We start from the raw sequence: 21,960 nt of genomic DNA, 5'->3' as shown, positions 1-21,960 counted from the left end.
CTAATGCTTTAACTTCCTACATGCCAGTATTCACCTACATAATTCCTCTGAGACACATTCAAATGTTAAAAGAACCCATTTGCCTATCTATGTTCATTCAGTTGAACACTCAGCAGGATCACTTTCTTGTGATGTTTCTAGTACTTGGGTTAATTTCATTACACTCTGTGAGATATTCATCATAAAGAAATATCAGGATATCAAAATGCAATGTAATACTTAATTCCAGTCCACTTATATGGGTGAATCAAATTAATGTCAATCTGGAAATTTGCTCTGAGTTACTAGTGAATAAATTCACCACTTCCAGGCCCTTATCAGCTTCTGCAGAATCGAAGTTTTTTATCAAAAATTCTGAAAAGAAGGTCTCAAAACTATAAACTGAATGAAGGCAATGCAGTGTTTGCTTTCTGAATCAGCAGACAGGCAGCTGGAGTGCCACTGCTGTAACCCAAAGATTTGACAGGCTACAGCAGAGTTAAAACTGACAAGTCTTTTGTCATATTTTCCTGCTGCTATTCAAAACTCTCTGAGCAGTGGGAGACTGACGAGAAGGAGGTTAATTTTGCTCTGCAGCAGTTTAGAATACGGGAGACTGAAGAAAGTAAACACTATAGGGCTGCTTCATTCCTGTAAATTGCAGCACGTGATTTGGGGAAGATGAGTTAGGAAGGCAGCTATTGCAACCAGACTTCATAACATCTTTAAATGTGTGTGTGTGGGGGGGGGGGGGGGGGTAATTTCTTGATTCCCCTCCTTTTAACAGTAAAAATCCAGGAAAATAAGTACAAATACCGTTTTTAATGCACCACATTGTTCCAGAATACAGTCATTTATGGAGAAAAAACACGTCCTTTACTCTTTTGGAGCAAGATGTGGGAAGCAATAGTTAGACTGCCATGGGGACATAAGCTAGATCTCTGCAGAGGATGCAAGGCGTGTACACACAGGGAAGTGGCAGAGAAGCTGAGTCCAGAAATAAAAACTAACAGGAAGGATGACTGAAACTGAACAGAAAGAGGAGGACTAGAGTCAGGGCAGCAGTCTGAAACTTTTAGGTAGGAAAGAAGAATGAGCTCAAAGACAGTGGATAAGACCAAGGCTGTATGACAACTCAAGGACAAAATAAGAATAGATATAAATTCTTATTTACCAGTGGGAGAAGATGAAGGTGGTGAAAGGAAGCAGATGTTGCAAGGAATTGGAAGAAAAGCCTCCAGCTGGCCTGCACGGTTAGGACTAGGAGATGGATAGAAGAGACAAAGAGAAATCCACTGAGAAAAGAAACTCTCTAAAACAGTCCCTGATTGAGTGCAACAGGACAAATCTCTCCCGGGAAGCAAGCAAAATTTAGTAGTGAGTAGTAGTATAGTGATCAGAAATGGATCATTTGCTTCAAATCTAGGTATTAAAAGATATAGGTTAAAGGATTAAAAAATGTCCCCTGAAAAAGCTACATGATGAATCCCACTCTGAATTAGATTTTGTCCTTGCCTTCACCATACAAAATGGGTATATGGTACTAGGGAAGTTGTTACACTTTCTACAAATGACCAATTAGGGTGAAAAGAAAAGGCTACTTTTCAAATCACTGGAGAGAAATGGGCATTAGCCAAGGAAGCCATGTTTAAGACACCATCCTTAAGATGGGATGAATCACTTCCTGCCAGTGCCACTTACTTTCCATTGACTAAAACCAATGTCTACACGACCTCCTCTAAGTAAGATGAAATGTTACTGAAGTCAGGTAATTTCACCTTTAGTTTCTGTTCTTTATTTCCTGAGTGGTTAATTTCGGGTCTGAGAGTTGAGATCATGCATGCAACAGCGGCTTATGCTCCACTTCTTGAAAGCTGCAAAGGATACTAATATCCTTTTGATTCTGCACTGAAGAAAGAATGTGTTAATAATTTGCAAAGCATTCAGATATAGTAGTGATAAATGTCATAGAAAATTCCATGAGAAAACTAATAGCTCTGTCTTCAAAACAGGATATGAACACTGCAACAAGGAACATCAACATATAGTGAACAACAAGGAGGAAGGCAAATACTGAGGTTAGCTCATTAACTTGGACTGAATATCTCCTGCACTGAATAGGATCAAGATTCTCTGGAAATAATGATTGATATATGATTAGGTAATTAAAGACTGTATTGTAATTCCTACACACAGAGGGGCTGAATTGGGTTTCCAGTAGCAACATTCTGGGTGCTAGATTCTGCAACATTAAAATGATTATTAAATATACTTTCTTCTTAGTGGATATACCATGGCAACTTGCAAACAGCTACAGAGAGAGGACGTCTTGCCAAGACATCCACACAAGTACGAGATATAGTCCTGCTAGGGGGAAGAAGATCAAAGTAATTGGAAACAAAATCTATGCTTCCTATACAACTTTTTTCAATCATCTTTGCCAAGTCCTTTTAAATCTTTTGGAAATGTGGTTCAGTTTTTTCCTGTTTGTTTTATTTATATCCTCTTTATCCTAGCCCAGGAGTTTTAATTGCTTCTCCTCTTTATGAATTAAAAACTGACATTACAAAAGACATTCAAGTTTGTTTTTCACTCTGCCTGTTAAAGCCATCACTGAAAACCACTATTTTTGACCATACTTCCATTAAACGAAATGCATATTTGTTTCACATTCCCTCACATTTTTTCAGCACTCACTGCTTAGTTTCTATTTATAAGTCTCATGGATTACAGACTGAAATGCTTCCACAAAGGCATACTTGGCTCAATTTGTATGCTAGTCTAACTGGCGAGAAACAACAACAGTGTTCAGGACTGACTCTCTCCTCTCTTTGGAGAGAAAACCGCCGTGAAAAGTGAACCTATGCACGCAGTCATTGAGAAATCTGAAAGTGCTGTGATTGGAAGTGACGATATGGCTTGCTTAGTGAGGGTTTGTTTTGAATGTGCAGCTTCAGAATTATTTACTAATTAAAAATGTTTTACCATGGAGAAACCCGTTGAGATTTGCCTCTTGTTTCCTAGGGTGCAGGAGCGTGAAATCATGGATGAATGAACTATAGCACCATAATTTGCTTCTGTCAGTTTAAATGAAAAGGTCTGAAATGAACTGGTGAAATTAGTTCACAACATTTTTACCCACCAGTAAATGTTATTTAATTTCACGGTAAACTGTAAAAGCATACCCACCTTTCACAAACTTCTAATTTTACACCAGACAGCAGAATTATTTGCCCTATATTCTATTCCATGCCCTCTTTAGACTGGGAATATGAAGATATCCACCAATTGACATTGAAATCTCAACATCCAGCACTAAGAATATGTTGCTTGCAGGTAGATAAGGCCAAAATTCACCTATGCACACAGAGAGCTCCTACTCTCCCCTCTACCTCCTCCTACACATATGGTAAGCTGAGGCTGTTTTACTCCCAAGTTTACTGTGCTGAAACAAATAGCAGCTAGAGAGAAAGACCTTAACTATTGGGGTGGAAGAAAGAAAGGACACTCGCTGGCAGTAACAGATAAACATGTGACTAAAGAGGACTAGTATCACTCTTACTAATAGTAGAATAAAGTCACTCAGCTGTGAAATGACTCATAATTAGCATGACCTCATTCAAAACCCAGTTACAGGAAGATACTAGATAAGCAAATCAAAATCATCACTTCAGTTCTTTAAAGACAGATAGCATGCAGTATCCATCTGTTCAGAGATACCACCTGTTCTATCAACTCACTACATCGCCTCAAGTATTAGGCAGGAAAGTCAATTAAGTTGATCCATGTGCAAGAGGACCTTCATGGAGGGTAAGCAATTGTTCTCTGCTACCTGGTATCTCATCCCAGCAAGGAAGAAGCAGGACAACTCCAGAACAACTTCATCTGTCCTCTGTCAGACCCCATCTGCGCCTCTTGATTAATAATATAGGAGGCACTGAACAAATACAACCGAGTCTATATAGAAAGTGGGTTGTCTTTTGTTATCAACACAAGGTCATTAGTTTCCGTGTCATACCCAGAAATAAATCTAATTAATTTTTTTGTGTTCCTCTGTGCCTAAACCCACCATCACCTCAAAATGCTCAGTTACCAGCTTGTGTTATTTCAGCCAAAACCTAATAATGTTTCATGCATAACCTGTGATTGCCAATATATGCATGTTTACACAAAATTTAAGTTTCAGTGTAGAAAGAAGCTATATTCTGTGATTCAGACTCTACCTTTCTAGCTGTAAATTAGTGTCTTCACATTGGGTTAATTATTTCCTTGCAGTCAGCAATCATAAGATGAAAACTTAATATGCTGTATGGGCAGAAAATGGCAAAGGGCTACTAGTAAATGTATAAAAAACATGTTTATGGGGAAGTGAGAGAGAATTCTTCAGCAAAAATCAGAGATCTTTATTGCAGCTGATTTACACTTACAGAATGCTTCTGTGAGGTTTAAATCTTACAAATGTAAGGTGGGATTGGATATAAAAGCCACATGCACCCCAAAACCAGTGAAGACACACTTAAGCAACATAATGCTGACATAAGAAGTGAATCCCAACTACATAGCTGAGAAGTGATTTTGTAGCCTGATGACTGCTAAATACAAAGACTGAGAAAAAACCTCTCATCACCGAAAGAGCTGACAGGGAAATCACTCTTTCTGGAATCTGAAAGGTAGTATGCCAGGCTGAGTAACTTCAAAATCATGGCACAACTGACTTATTTTATTGATGGTGTTTGATTGGGGGGGATGTGGTTCCCTTAGTGTGACATTGCTAGGGAAAACCTTAAAACCCCTGATTAATATTCAGTAAAGCTAAAAAAGCAAAAGAACCTTTAATGTGTCCTTCAGTGCTATTCATTCTCTTTAGCTGGATCAGATTTCTCAATACATAAGCACCGATTTCTCTATCTCCACTCTGGTGTACTTACATAAATAGAAGTCAATATTTAGTTTTAATATGTAGGTAACAACATGGTTTTGGTCTTCTTCAATTTTTGCATGCAATTTTATATAGATTTTTTTTTTTTTAATTTCTTGTTGGATATATGAATAATGCTGAACTGTCTGGGGAAAAAAACCAAACAAACAAACAAAAAAGAAAAAACCCAAAGACCCCCCACCTTTCATAGTAATGCCATTCTTTTAATAAAATATTTTTAACAGAATCATATGATTTTAAGGAGAATGGGTTTGTACCATGCACACCAATTTCATTTTCCTGTTTCAATTATCCATTTCTAATATAGCCACAAGGTGCATTAGCACCTCTAACCAGATTTTAATGTACCTGTAGAGTCACAATGAGATCACAAATGACGTGGGTCTTTATCTGCACTAAGACTGGAAAGGAGGAAGCTGGACAACAACAGTCTAAAGATCTGGATATGCACAAATTCTAAGCAAGATGAAGAACAACATTCTATAGAATAAGTTTGTCAGGCAAGCATACGTTATTGAAAATCCATCAAAATCCCAGTTATGCCAGTTTAGAATTTATTCCATGAAGCTGCTTTTATATTTTTAGTTTCTTTCTGAGATTTATAGTCTCTCAGTGATTATGGATGGTGAGGGAAAGTTTTGTGCTCCTGAATGATATTTACCTGTGTTTGAGAACATAAAAGTGTATTGGATTTTTTTTCCTTTAAAAAAATTATTTCGGCTAGGACAGTATTCTTTTTTAATGTCTAATTTTTAAGAATGTTACAATCTCCATCTGAAAAATTCTGTGGATTTAGAATTCATGTTTTCATGTAGGAATTGACCTCTGGGGAAACGAATTTGATACTTGCTTGTTATTTTGGAATTTTCTGATCACTTTCCTTATTTACATTGTGTCACTTAAAATAATGATATTTTAAACAATGTTTCCTCTAGATTCCTTTATTGAGGTCTTTAGATCCAGACACTGCCTAAATTTTAAAAAGTCTTTCTGTTTGACAAATTTAAAAAGACATTTCTCAGCTATGTCTGCACAACTAAAATCCCTATCCATCTTTTTATCTCATACCTCGATTACATCAATATCTCTTCCTTACACTTTTTAAAACGCAGTCTCACTCCATTCATTTCCATTCAGAATACTACCACAACAATCATCTAACCGCATTATCCCTCCCTATGTTTTAATGACAGTATATAAGACCTTGATTTAATAAAAAGAAGAAAAGAATAAAGTTTATCCACAAAATTCTTCTCCCCTAAATGCATGTCTGTTGATCTTTGTAAGGTATAGGCCCTTCTTGTTGGTGCACAAGGGCAGCAGAGTAGCAGTGCAGCATCCCACATCACAAGACCAACCTGCTGAGTAAATCTTCAAAGCAATAGCAAAAGCAGTCATGCTGCTCAGTGAAGGAGGGCATGGGGAAAAGGAGGACAACAGCTGGAGTGGAATGCAATGCTGAGGCCTCGGTACATATCTCGGGAGCTAGATCTGGCTTTCAGTTATCTTTATTTAGCCTCTACACATCTGAGAGTAGTAGTTGTTTTCCTGTCTGGAAAATGCTTACAGAAAGCAAGTCCTTTCTACACAAGCAAAATTATCCCACCTCTGAAGCATTTTCTAATTAGCTTCTATTCCAAAGCAGTTTTTCAGCAAACTTCAGTGGAGACTCCACTTCCAGCCTGCTGTGACTGAAAACATGCTGTTCAACCTGTCATCAAGGGCATGCAATCCTTTTCTCAAGCAGCATTTTTCACTGGTGTACGCAGGGTGCAGGATAACACGGAGATGTGTTCAGGCCCTTTTGGAAACCCACTTACCTACTTCTGGTTTCCAGAAAATACATAACTCAGGGGTCATAACCCAGTGGCCGTAAACTCAGTCCCTGACTTGAGACTCAGTAATAACCTTTTTCAAGAGAACCTGTTCACAGCATACATAACTAAACCAAAACCAAAAGACTCTGAACAAGAATTAGCCTCCTCCCTATGTAACAGTTCTCATTCCTGAGACCAAAACCTGTGAGCTTTTCATTAAGGCGAGCCAGGCTCTCGAATGCACTGTTTAGCATACTACTTTCAAGTAGGAGTGTACTTTCCAGCAGTTTTCTCTTTTTTTTTATAAAACATTAGGTGCAGCTATTTCAGATTCCTTTGCTGCTGCTGCTCTTCTCTGGCACACAGGGGCAGGCTGAGTCTCTTCACAGCACTGGGATGCTCATAGCCAGTCCTGTTCTCAGGCTGCAGCCAAGTAGAAGGTTTAGTTCAGCGTTTATCACCGTGATCTGTGACACCGGTACTAGCTTTATCATATTTCAAGAGTCTACATAGTTTCATATGGTTTAAGGTGAGAGGGGACTATTAGATCATCTGCTCTGACCTCCCATATATCATAAACCATTAAGCTTCTCCCACAAGCTCTTAAATTAAGCCCAAAGACTTTAGTTAGCACTTCAGTTCTCAGAAGACTAAGCTTTTTGCCAAAGGCAGACAGAAAATGAGAAAAACAGATGCTACCAATCCAAACTCCTCTGCAATGGCAGACAATTGATTAAGTGAGATAAGTGATTTATACACACCTTCTCTGGTGTTAAGAAGGCATTTGCTGCAGTGGCTAAAAATGGGGAAACATGAATTTTATACCCTGCTCTGGTTGCTGACTTCAGACAAGCCGCTTCCCCTTTGTTTGCCCCAGGTTCTACTTTCTGAAATAGCTGTAATTAAAATTTCCTTTCTGAAAGCTTATTATTACACTGCTCATGAGATAGACTTATCAAGTACTTAAATAAACCTCTTGCCTTTCTTTAAGTAATGCTTAGTTAGGAAAAGTCTGAGTAGCACAGCCCTTTAGTATATAGCATTGCTGTTTGCTATCCTGTTTCTTGATTCAAAACCTCTGCTAGTTTCCACGAGGCAGTAAGTGCACAATCTTCTGGTTCTGCAGCTGCCTTCCTCTGTCTGCTAATGTTCACTAATAACTGGCACCAAAAACGAGATGGTCCATTCATTCAATCTAAATTAAAACCCCATGAGAAGGTGAAGGAAAAATGCGGGTAGAGGATTGTTATAGGATTACTGAGTTATGATAAGAGCAATTCAAGGTTAGCAGTGCAATTTCACCTCCTAGTTATTTGTGCTGAAGAAAAAAAGCAGCACAAACTGGAACTATTGCTCTGCATACACCTTACAAAATGGCAACCTAATTACTTCTACAAGTAACTTTTAAAAGTGTATATTAAACATGTAGAGTATTTTGGAGAAAAAGAAAATGTTGGCAGCATTTTCTACTGGAACAGTGAAACAGCTCAGAGAGTGCTGTAATTTTGCCGAAATTTTGTTTCAAAGAAGCAAAAAGCTGACGATGTCGACTGTCTTTAATCCTTTCTTCTGAAATTACTGTTCATAGAATTGAAAGAGATCTACTAGGTCAGCAAATCCAAAACCATGCTGTCACAGGCAGCCATGAAATGCCATCCTGTTCTATTTTCTATTTATATTATTCTGTGTATTACAGTACAAAATAGAATTTAAATAAAAGCGATTAATCTGAAATTATTTTTTTGTAAATCCCTTCATACGAATTTTCAGATTTAGTTCCAATTCAGAAGGAAGACACATTTCAAAAGCTTGAGTTCGTTCATGAAAAAAATAAAAAAAGAGGCCTTCAAAAAGCTCTAATAAAAATACTTCCTATTAATGGCAGCCTTCTTATAACATTTCTTCCACTGCTCCAAAAATTCTTTCAAATAAATCTGACAGGGCAGCAAACAAGAGAAAGAATTGGTAGCAAATAGTAAGTGCAGTTCCCACTGTTCATCTGAGAAGAGAAACCAGCTGGGAAACAGTGTGTAAGTCTGGTACGAGCGCTGCAATAAAAGCACAGAAGTCAACTCAGCAGGGTACGCTACCGTCTCGATTCATGCCTAGGTGAGTTCCATGCAGAAATCCCTGCACACGGAACTTAGAACATACTCCTTTCTCTCTGTCCACACTGCGCATCTGACAGTTTCTGCATGCCACACATTTTAGACTACAAGCTGTTCTTTTATGCTAAACTGCAACTCCACCATACAGGCCTGGGAAAAAAAAAACCTCGCTGAATTTAATATCAACCAAACTTCCTTTTAAGCCACAGGAGGCAGCATGTTTAATGGATGCCAAAGCTTCTAAGACGTGGCATTCAAAGCACTCACATCTGGAGGAAATACGCAGTATTGTTCTTTTTTTTTTTTTTTTTTTACTTTCTGCATTTTATACTTCTATTTTTATCTTCATGCAACATTGCTGAGAAAACCATCACAAAGCTAATGAGTAATGACTGAATGAAGGGGAAAGTTAGCAGGTGTAAAATCTATTTTGCTTGTTGGTGCGTGACTATTTTGTATGAATAAAATGTTTTATGCCTTTTTTCCTTGCAAAGAATTCAGAAGTATAGCACTTAGAAATGTAATTCTTGATCAAAAAAAGTGAAGCATAACTAGAATATATAGAAACAGCTTGGGCGATATTGCTTTTGGATCAGATTTGAACTCTATTATAAAAAGAGCAGTAATGATCCAATTGTTTGATGCACAAGTCAAACACAGAAATTACTGTATGCCTCTGCGATAACAGAGTCAAAGACTTGTGGATTTTACCAGTCTGCTTAAATTCTGAGGCTCCTGGGTATCAAAGATAAGAATTATACATCGTGAGATGTTTTTGTGTCAGTGTTAAACTAACACACCTAAATCTATTTTGCTTCCCAAAGTAGTTTGCAATAAGTAACTTTGTCTTCAATTATATATTCAGATGGGAATCTCATTTTACATTTTATTCATCAACAGCAGAGATAAAAGCAGTTAGAAAATACTTGATAGCAGAGTTTTATTGCAATAGTAAATCATACCTCTGCTATAAAAGTTGAGGGAAGCATTATGTGAGGTTGTGTTACACTCCAGGATTTTATAGCCTTGAAAAAAATCAGCAATAAATTTGAATAAGGCTGAGGAGGAAAGCAGCTGGAGATGCAAAAGAGAAGTGACACCTTTATACTGTACTTCTATTTACCGTTTATCTGTCAGTTTTACCTCCACATCTTGAGATTAGAAATCTTTTTTGCATAGATAAAATGTCAGTGACAACTTTCTATTTTAACATCTTAGGCTGTCGATGACACTTTGTTTTAATAACTTCCAAAGAACTTCTAAATATTCTGTTTCTTACTTGGTAGAGAAATGAGAAATACAGAAGGGTAAAATCTTTGCAGATTAAATACTCTATCCCTGTTTCCTTTTTTAGGTAATTAAAACTAGTGCAGGTTAAAAGAACAACAAAAAGCTTGGAATTGTTTCTGATAAATAATAAAAATTAATATAGATTACTCCATTTACAATATTTATGTATAAAAATATATTTGATAGCTTGTATGCATCCATGTTTTAGCTAGAGCAAATTCCACTACTTATTGTTGTTATTATTATTATTAGAAAAAAAGATATTAAAATCTGAGGATAATACAATGTTTGATATTGACTTCTTGTTTTATTTTGCAGGGAGTGGGGGAGTCCCAACACCTTTCAGCAAATGCTAGTAAATCACTTCAAAATCTAATCCTGAGCCAAACTACGGGCATAATCCTCTTCTCAGTAGTTCCAGAGCCTGTAAAGCTAGTAGTGAATTTAATAAAGGATTTAGATACGTTTGTAGCTAAGGGTCACTGGTGTTTTTTTTTTCAAAATTCCTAATTTCACAGGTTTATAATTTACAAATCTTTCTGAGCTAAAGATATTCTCACAAACGTATCTGTAGGTTTTTCTGAAGTACTAGAAAATTCATGGCATAACACAAAGCCTTTCCTTTACACTTCCCACTGACTCAAATTATTCTTGAACCTAAATTTCAAAAAGCTATTGCAGCAAATTTAATTATTGTCCTTTTTAAATAATTAAAGACAAAAGAACTTAGAGTCATTCTGAATATCACTGCAGTCGGAATTTTTTTCATCCTTTTTGGGGGAAAATTTTTCCCATCCCTAATGCATAGAAAAATCTCAATTTTGCAAACATTTTCTACAAGCATCTCTGTTGTAAATCTAGGGCTTATTTATACAAGCATATCCCATTACTGTTTCTCCTGTAACAATACTGAAATATAAAGAAATTGAAAAGGCCATTCTCTGTGGATAGTATTTTGTGTAGTTTTCTAATAGGTTTAACATTCAGAACCTTTGGTGGGCTATAGCTAGAGACAATTTCACCTACTATTTAATAAATAAGAAGGTTATACTTAAAGATGTTGACTAGGAAAATGAATTAGAAACAGTCCAAACTGAAACTGATTAAAAGAAGAGCATCTTTTGTCTTTTATGAATTTGAAAATACTAAATGTTAATTGTATGTGAGTTATCCCAGGCGATTTTTAGCTTGCATGAATAGTTAATGCTGTGCACATGAAATGCAAACACTTCCCATGCTCCACCAAGCCCCATTCTGCACCTGTTATCTTAACAGGTTTAACAGGTGTGGCATTAATATAACTGTGACACCAACATTCAGGTAAGTTGTTCATGGATAATACATTCTTTCCCCCAAACCAACCAAACAAAACCCAAGCGTATAGTTCAAATCCTTCTTAACTATACATGGAATAATTAGAAATTATTGAAGTTTATGTTTCACTGTATTTATTTTTCTAATTACATCTAGTTAGCTTTCATTTACAACTTCAGACAAAAATCTTGCCTAAAATACACTTGACAAAATACTTCACAGTTTCACAGCCAATGTACCTGTGTCTGCACAGCAGGTCTGTGTATTTATGTCTTTCTAAACATGGATGGGTAAGTAGATAGATAGACCCCACTAGAAATGTCCACAAAGATTTTGTATTAAACAAAATATTCATAAAGATCTATATTTTTGTCTTATTATCCAGGGAAGGTACTGAAATGACAGTTTTGGATTTAGTAAAGGGTGCGGAGTTGGTCTTTCTTTTCTTTTTTCCACAGATCCATGGAACACTGCTAAAATAATGAGATACATAGAAAAGAGTACCAGTCTGTATTATTTTCACCCTCGGCTAGCCAAATATTTTCTATTGAATATTTTTTCACTAACTTTGTTTTAAAGTTGGCAAATCAACATCATTTACCTTCGCTCAGCAACTCACAAAATTAAAGATTCAGTAAACTTGAAATGACAAACACAAAAATCTGTTCATGAAGGAAAGTAACATGACAGGGCATTCAATCAGTTAGTCTAAAGCTTTACTCCCTGGCCCTCACTTCTGCACTACGTAATTTCCTACCAGAAAAATGAAACATCATCATCACGTTTGGTAATTTATGAACTACAATGGTGTGGCTGGATAGTGAAAGTTCCTAAGATTAACTTGAGAGGTATGATTAGGTTATTAAAATTAAAGAAAAAATCTGGGTTTTGCTTTGTTTGTTTTCAGCCAAGTAGTGGCTGTTTGTCCAAGCCTGGTCAGAGGAGATCATGCAGAGCAGTCCTCAGTGAAGAATCCTTTAAGAATTCCAGACTTCCTGTTGTTTCAGTATAGATATTGATGAATATTTTGTGGTACTAATGAAAAGCTATAGCCAAATGTCACTATCTCTAGGAGGAATAGCACTGTATAGGGGTTGCTTTCCATTCTTATACTTTGAATGAGAGACAAAATTTCACACATTTTACCACTGGCAGCTAAACAATGTGAAACTTATAGTGCAGCATGCATCGCAGCTAACAGTAGTTATTAAAATTAAGGATTTTTATTATTAAAAAGGATCCAGTCTCAGCTACTTGTCTAAACCTAGTTCAATGTAACTGATATACCTTCACAAAAAATTAATGATAAAAAAAATAGTCAGTTTATAATTTATTTGTATTTATATATAATTATATCTAAAATGGGTGAGATTAAGCAGCCTGTGGAGGAGCCTATATCTTTCTATTTCATCAGACAATTGTAAGGTGCCTAACTTTTCAGAGAATTGAATCTATTAAAGGCTAGCCCTCTGCCAAGTGTTCTAGGTGTGCATCCACAGGATGTAATTTTATTGATAACTGGATTGTTTCTGTCATGGGTATTTTTAAAAAACCTAATTTACTGATACAGAATAAAAAGTGAAAATAACCATTTTGTATTGAAAGTTACATTTACAAGTTTGACATCTCACTGAACCGGTGTTTCAAAAGACTGTGAAATGTCAAGAATAAATTTTTTTTCAAGCCTAAGAAAAAAAAGTTTGCAACTTGTCAATCTTCTGTTTTTAATAGCAAATCCTGAATTTTCTAAATGAATTTATTAATTTTTGCCACTGCCTGTCTACTGTTACTGTCAAAACTGATTCAGGTTCTCTGAGTGTTTACAAATCTTAGCTGTGACACTGTAAAGTTTTAACTCTTTCATAGAAGTGAGTGAGGAACACCTGTACGCGTACTTCTTCCAATAAACTGGCTTCTTGATTAAAAGAAAGAAAAAAAAAAAAAAGAAAAAAAAAAAAAACCACCAAACTGAAAGATGAGGGTAACAGGGTAACACAGGTCTCTAGCCTTCCAGTGAACTCAGTCGGAGGGTTGACTACAGAACTCCAATATAAGATACTGAAGTTAACTTTTCTTTCAGCTGAGCTCTTTGATGATTCTCAGACACAGCTGTCAAAGTTTAGAGAACGGTGTGATCAACGTATTTCAGTCTCGAAATCTAAGAATCGGATGAAATTAGACATCCTGGTTAACTTACCCTTAAGATTTTATTCAGAGGCAAAAGTAGTTAGAGTGAGGAATAGGCATCTCTACAGAACAGCGCATCTATTTTATCTCCTCTGACCCTTCTAAGGTGTGGGACTTTTATGTTTAAGGTAAGGTAAAATAAATCTTTTTCCTTAGAAAAAAAATCACCTTGCTCACCTTTCCAAACTACTTGCTGGTTGAGGATTTGAAGCAGTGGTGCCAGCAGCGAAAAACATATCTGCTACTTAGTTCAAATTTATATAATTCTACATTATGTTAACATGAATTTAATTTAAATGACTTTCTCAACATCTGGGTTTGAATGTGCTTATTTATGAAAATGAAGACATAAAATTGCATGCAAAGCTATAGAGTACATACAGTGAGAATAACTCTTCTGACATGTATATAAAACTAAATGCTGCATACTTATTTCACAAAAATATTTGAGGATTGATGTTTGAAAACCCCCCAGAAAAAGAATTCAATTATCCTCTGAAGAAAACCCCTCGTTGTTGATATTCAGCACTCCTGAATTATAGGACTTCAACTCATATATGTAATGATCAATGAAAGGAGACCATATCATGGAAGTTAGTTGACTACGGTAATTTCTATTTTTTAATACTGTCCTGTGAATATGCCTCATTTGTCTTCTAACACTACAGTGCTACAAGCCAATCACAAAAATGCATAGATCAATTATTTTAACGAGGTGATGCAATGCAGTCATTTCTTACCGGTAAATCTTCAACACAGTCCTGATATTCTGTGTAAAATTCAGTTCTGGTGAGTCATTTACTATGAGGACCTTACAATTTTGATTCATTCTACCATGCAACTTGAAGCACAGAAGCGAGACCTTAACTAGGAGTCTATTTAATCTAGGCTATCAACTTGGGTGCCTCAATTAACTGCTAGAAATGAAAGCATGAACCTTCAATTTGTTGTAATGACAATCCAGATTTATCTTATTGCAGGGCTGGATTCATGCAGGAAAATATCATCCATATATGATCAGGCATGCAAGTACCTGGGAATTTGATTCTTACTGATTTTTCTAAGTCCCTATGAATAGTGTAAAAATATTATTTCAAAATTTACCATGTTGCCTTTTAAGATCTTCTATGAAAAAATAATTAATGACATTGGAGCACTACATAAGAGATGAGGCTTTGGATTATATAAATAATATACACAGATAAATTTTTCAGTAGCCTTAGAGAATCAGTTATAAAGATCCTCAGTAAAAATTAGGCTCAGCATATACACCTACATACACACCTCCTGAGAAGAAAACACTCACGACATGCACATGCTCTCAGGTGCTGCAGCACTAAAGAATTTTAGCCTTAGGGGCTACAGAAGTTGCCCAAGAAAATACTGGTTTATTTTAAGGGGTCTTTTTTGGCTAGGTAAGTAACTGCTTCTAGCGACATTTTATCTGTGGGACACTTCCATAAAATGATACTGCACTATTAATTATAATTTTCTGTTCATTTTAATGACATTTGAAAAGCTTTTGTAGCTCAGTAAATGAGCCACTTAGACTCCTTTTCTGCCTGGTTAGCGACTACCAGCAAGTAACGGTGTACAGCAGGGATAGTCTAATTACTGCCAAAACCAAAGGTCACCTAATTCCAGGCAATGCAAATAGACTAATTATATTGTTTCTTAAGGAGTCTTCCAGACATGTGTCAATCAGCAAAAATAGCAAATAGCAGAATAAGAAGTCCTATACCAGCATAAATTCTACACAGTTCCATTTAGCATAATGCAGTGAAATGACACCACATGAAATTGGTTGATAGGGAATTTAATTACTATGCTTTATAAAAAGGAAACCATGGGATACTAAAAAAATTGGAAACTCTTTCTATGACCTTTAAGTAATTAGCGTTTCATAACTATGTACATGCCGTCTGTAATTACTTTTAAAAAAACCCAACACACATACACACACCAAACCACACATTACAGCTATTTTCATTTTTATTCTAAATAAAGAAACTTCTTATTGGACCAAAATTTTTCACCAGTAATATGGAAGGAAAGAAAACAGAAAAGCATCCACATAAACTAAACATTACAGAATTCTGACTTCTGCTTTTGTGATTACTTGAACTCTATGTATATTATCTTTAAATTTTTATTTAACACCTTTGGAATAATTGCATTACCAGTGACACACATATCCAAATAAGCAACAGATATTTCAGTGAGTTCACCGCATCATTTCAAACAAGACCTGTCACTAGAACAACAGTTTTAAACTAAACTATCACCGTTCCTGATTTGAAAAATCTCTCAGAAAAATCCATGCCCAGAGACAGGGAGAGCTCAGGCCAGCACACCACACTAACACCATATTATTCTACCATACAGGTAACACTGTCATTAACAGCAAGAATTAAAAAGTTAACAAATTATAATGCAAGACTCTGTTGAACAAGCAGTCAAGCCTGAGAATACTGTACATTATGGGATACTCAGCTACTATCTACCACCAACTAAAAGTACTGCCTATCCTGTTTTCATGCATATGCCTCAGCAACAAACCATCCACTGACTCCTGTGGATGATACTGAAAAATAGCATCAGCTCTGAGCTACATCCTTAATCCTCCAGCATGAGTTATATCTGATACAGCACTGAAATTTCCTAACGTACTACATGTGTTTTAATTCTACCTTTCAAAGTTACTTAGAAATGCCATCTTTACTTAGACATGAGGCTTACAAAGGCTTTGAAGCTGCTGATAGGCAGCATGTGTGGGTCCACAGTATCAGCAAAGCCTGTTTCAGAGAGCTGGAGAAGTTAAACCCTGAAATGTTGAGACAGAAGCACAGAATACAAGAGGGTGCAGTCTGTCCTGTCTCAAGGGCTGTCAAGAGGAAGCGTAAAAGAAATAAAACAAAACAACCCCCTCAACTCACTACTCCTGGTATTGTCTAATTTGCCAGTGCACAGGCTACTTAGAAACCAAACGATCGAAAAATGCTATCAACAAAACCCAAAATACCTGGGAGAACTGCTAACTTGTTAGCTCAATCTGCATCTGTCATTTAAATTTGGGTTTAGGACATGCTGCAGTACAAGAGTGGGCTATCCGCAAATCCCACAAGAAAACTTCAGTTTTGATGGCAAGCCTATGAGACACTTCCAATTTGTACTTTTTGGCCCAATGGGCAGTCACAAACTATTGGCTGAGCACCAGTTTAGCCCAGACACACTGTCAATTTACACAGCTTAGCCAGGAAGTCAGGCTTGTCACCAGTCATTGTTCTCAAAGGAGTTGCACAATACCTCATCGGATACAAGGACAAATAGGTAACAGGGAAGAAAGACTAAAAAAAATCTGCAGCTGCACATTCTGTGTTGCTTTCCTCCGTTCTCAGGATAGAACAGTTTAAAGATATGCACAGTGTGATGTTGTATCCTGTAAAGTGTCATCCCAAAGTAATGTAATCACAGCGCCATTAGTTTGCAGTGCCTGAGTTCATTCTTTATTACTTAACTTATTTTGCTGTGTCAAATTACTGTATTCAAATTATAATTGTGATTCTACTGATACATGGGTTTCTACAGATGTAAGTAATTATATAGGTTCAAAGCAGTGAAAAATGTATTTGCTTTTACCCATCATTTTTCTGTTATACTTAACTAAAATTTCAGAAGAAGCAGAAGCAAGCTTTCATATGGTGAAGTGTCCACTACAACACTTAAATGAATTATTTACTCTCCAAATTGACTGCACCGATCATCTAAATTTAGAGATATCAGACTTTTAGCAGATGGTACACTACAGACAGTAACTCTTGGTCGAAAGTGCTTCTGGAATATGCAATTTGCTATGGTAAACTGGTCCATCAAATCAATCTGGCATTCTGCCTCTGGGGAATGGTAATACTTAATCCTCTATAGAAAGATGAACTTCTCCCATAATACCCTTGGTCAATTGTGCAATGCTATACATTCTTGAGTGAAAGAAAAAAAAAATCTGTGTGCTTTCAGGTAAGTAGAATTTGTTATGGTATCAACTGGAAGATAGCCAATATCCAAATAAATTATATTTTATATTAAGGGTATGACCCTAATATCCCCTAATCTTATTGACTTAAATGGAAGTTCTCTACACACAGTATTTTCAGGAGCAGACAATAAATTGGCACATAGTTTAACAGTTAGGATATAGAAAGGAAATTAAAAGAAACAGAAAGTGTGCATACTTTCTATTTTAGGTTAATGCACTTCTAAGGACAGGAAATACTATTGTGGTTATTTGACTTCCTGTATATTATAGATACTGCACTTTAATTATTTCTGCTTCAAATTCAATATTTAAGCTTGATTTAGACTATATCTTTAAAAGAAGAAAATGAATAAAGGTCATATTTTTATTTCCAGTGACAGAAAATCTATCAATTGCATGAGAAAGTAGTTTCCAGGATTAGTTAAAATATCCAGTTTATTTTTAGTTTGATTTGGTCTATGTTCTGCTTTTAGCCATTACACTTCGACATTTTCCTGCAGACTTAATAGACCAGCATTAACAAATTTTTGTTCTCCATGTAAGTATTTATAGCTTCTAATCAACTCTCTACTAAGTCCACATTTTTTTTAGACTAAGCTCAGCTTTTAATTGCAAAGCACGTGTTCCAGTCCTTTCAATCATTTCTTTGTTCTTCTTTGACATTTAGTGTTTTGTTTTTCTAACTGACGGCACCAGAATAGAACACAATATTAATGAAATAGTCATACTAATGCCAAGAGCCAGGGCAATATAATCTGTTGAGCTTTACTCAATATTTGCATAGACACATCTCTAAAAACCTTTCACTTCTGTGTGCTCACATTCCATTGTTTATCCAGTATTTCTCTCCATAAAGTTTTCACTTTGTGAAAGTGATTGCTCTCCTGAAGCAGTAGGTTCCTATCTGTAAATATGGTCCATCTTCCCAGGATTTTACAGTGCTCACAGTGGAATTCATATCAGTCTGATCAGAATTAGCCATTTATGTCTTTATAACCAACCACTTAGCAACTTATGTGGCACCAGAAAACTGTATCATTACTGAGTCTATGATTTAATTCTTTAACACACAAAGTAAAAGAGAAACAAGAACCAATTTCCCTCATAAAGCACAAATACCCTCTTGATTCATTTTCTTCACGTTCAAAAGTTTAGCTTTAACTTTATTTGTATAATCAAATATGAAGCCATTTGGTCATGCTATTCACACTTGATGCTAGGAAGCCTGACATATAGTCAGATAAATCAATAAAAGAAATCAAATAACCGGTATCACGAAATTTCTTTGTACCTTCAGTTCTTCAAGGACACATCAGTAACATTACAAAGAGCTCAGCAAGATCATCCAGAATGGTCAGTTCACAGGATATTAAGCCCAAGCAAAAAATATTATAATTAAATAAGTCCTAATGCTCCTTAATCAGATTATTAGTGGGTTTCCAATTTCCCCATAAATATTACTGATACTGTATGCACCATCAAATCAGAATAAAATATGGAATAGTTCGCAAACCTGAACTATATTGTCCCAAAATTTCCTTTTAGCTGCAGTGATAGCAGGAATCTGTTATACATTTTTAACTTGTTATTTTCTAGACAGTTTAGTAAAAGTGCATCCCACTTTGCTTGTTCAGGTTTATGGTATTTTCCTAACGGGAAGAAAATACAAAGAACTGTTATGTTTTCAGCTTTGTAAGATTTCTTTCCCCCTTTTGCCCACATTGACTACCTATTGTTTTCCTCTCTTGTAATGAATACCTGGCAGCAATAGCTGATAACAAACCCTACCAGCACTCTATCTTGACAGCTGAAAAGAGTAGCAAGAGCATTGCTATTCTATGCCAGTTTGAAGCAAAATCCATTTGACTATAACCCACAGTAAAAAAACAAACAAACAAACAAACAAAAAAAAACCAAAACAAAACCAACAAAAAAACCCAACCATTGTTAACAAGCTGACCATAGTACGAGATACCAGAAATACTGCAGACTGGATGCTGCATTCTTTACTTCCTATTTTAAACTGTTGCGTAATGTCAGTACACATTGGCGACAGCTGCCACTCTCTACTCGGTAGACATCTGACTTTCATCATGATGGAAAATGGCCTCACAAATAGTATAAGCATGGGTTGACTAAGTTTATAAAACGTACTGGGCTCTCTTATGAAAGGTGTTACAAAAACTGTCCACGGCTTATACGTCCTGAACCATCTAAGCAAATCAAACATACTGTTGTAGTTTCCAAAAGTGCCATGGATGTATAAAATTAAATTAAATCTATTGCAACAATGAAGTGATACGAAGGGGGAAAAATAAATTTGCATTTAAAATGAAGGATTGGTCTAGACAGCAGAATCTGAGTACACTAATTAATGCTGTTCATATAGCATGTTATTAAGAGATCTTAAAATCTAATGTTTGAAATGGAATAGTTATTTTTGAGTTCTATATCTTTGAAAGAAAGTGGAATTGTTCCCAGAAAATATATTACACATAAATTTGCAACTCTGCAAAGACTTGAAGAAGTCTTTAAGATCAGAAGAATATTTAGGAATGATTTTTTCTGCTTCTGACGTCCTCCAATTTTATTCAAGATCTCCAAGAAAGTATATTACAGTCCTTGACCCCTTCCCAAAGAGACAGTGGCAACAACCTGGCACTGGCCAGGTGAGTGGGGTTTTGGATAGAGGTGGCTTCTTTCTAGGTGAAATTGAAGTACACTGAGCAGTATTGCCATCTTCTGAATGCAATCTTACATGACCTTGTTACACACAAAATTATGAGGATAAACTATTCTCTTCTTTTAATGCATAACTATATTTCCGTGTTATGATATGCTATTATAATTTAGCATTTGCAAACATGTCATTATCAAGTAGCTGATGTGGCTACTGATAGGAGCTCTACCTTGGGTTGCACCTTAAATCAACCTGGAAACAATCTGGTATAGGAAGGTGCCATTCTGCTTGATATGCCTTGTATCCCTTTATGAGCATTTGACATCTGCTCTCCGAATCTGCTCTGGCTGCCTGTTGTTTTTCAAGTGGAGTTTGAAGTGCTGTTTTTGACCTATAAAGTCCAAAATGACTTGAATCTTGCTTTTTTGAGAGACTGACTCACTCCCCATGTGTTAAGATTACTGACAGCACTGAAGCACCTTCAAGTGAAAGATAGGGAACTAATGACAAGGTATATGAGTGCCTTTCACTGCAGAATTCACTTCCACACCTATCTGACGTGATCTAAATTTGTTAATCTTTAGAATATACCAAAACCCCATCCATCTATACAGACATGTAGGTAGGATTGCTGTCATGAAAAGTGAAAAGGGAGAAAGGAAGGTTTTGTGTGTACTGTTTTCTGTGGCCAGGGAATGACTGTTGCCTACTGACTAATGTCCCTGTCCATCGTGAATGGCATTTTAATTTGTCAAGGGCACCAATAGGTCAAAAAAGATATCTGAAGGTGTTCTGAAGACAACATAGAGATTTTAACACCATATATACAGAGAGGAGAGCATTAGAAGTGGCTCTGTGTATGAAAGTGAACCTAAACATACCTCCCCCCCCAAAAAAAAAAAGCCCAACAACAACCAAACCACAAGCCCAGACTCACTTGCTATTAATTAAAGTATGAAGTAAAAGAAGGAAGAGACAAATGTGCTTCCGAATGATTCTATAAAATAATGACAATTACTATATTATTAAAAAGTCAGGACACATAAAGATACCGTTCAAATTGCAGACATAACTAAACTCCCTGCATTCTGAAAATTTAAAGACATTCAAAACAAATGCTGTTTTGAAACTTGTTTAGGATGTGCATTCATACTTCCTGCCCTGCACAAGTACTTGCATTAGCATCACGACTTTGCTTCCAGAAAAGAACCCAAATCAAACCAAAACAAAAAAAACCTATCACCTGTAGGTGACTAGTAAAGACTTCTACAGCCCTCTAGTGTTGCCAAATTACAGACCCTGGCTAAAAATAGACTGGTGCAATGTGGACTTCTGCCCCACACCCTGAAGCAAACCCTGCTGACTTTGCCACTGCTGGGCATAAAAGTTATTCAGACAACTAAAATCACAGCTCTGGCAGAATGAGTTACACTGTTCTCACTCTCACATCACAAGGGAGATGGTACCGAGTGGCCAAAAGCTTAGAAGTGGCCTTTGCAAATAAAAGCATATTCACAGAAGGGAAAGGGAAGGGAAAAAAAAAATAATATCAAAGATTCAGGTTAATTTGCTGTCTACGTATTTAAACAGCTGACTGGAGAGTTTATTATGCC

The sequence above is a fragment of the Numenius arquata genome, chromosome 1 (genome assembly GCF_964106895.1).
Source record: "Numenius arquata chromosome 1, bNumArq3.hap1.1, whole genome shotgun sequence".
In the NCBI taxonomy this organism is placed as follows: domain Eukaryota; kingdom Metazoa; phylum Chordata; class Aves; order Charadriiformes; family Scolopacidae; genus Numenius; species Numenius arquata.
The sequence above is the reverse complement of the archived record's forward strand: the minus strand, read 5'-3'. Positions refer to the sequence as shown.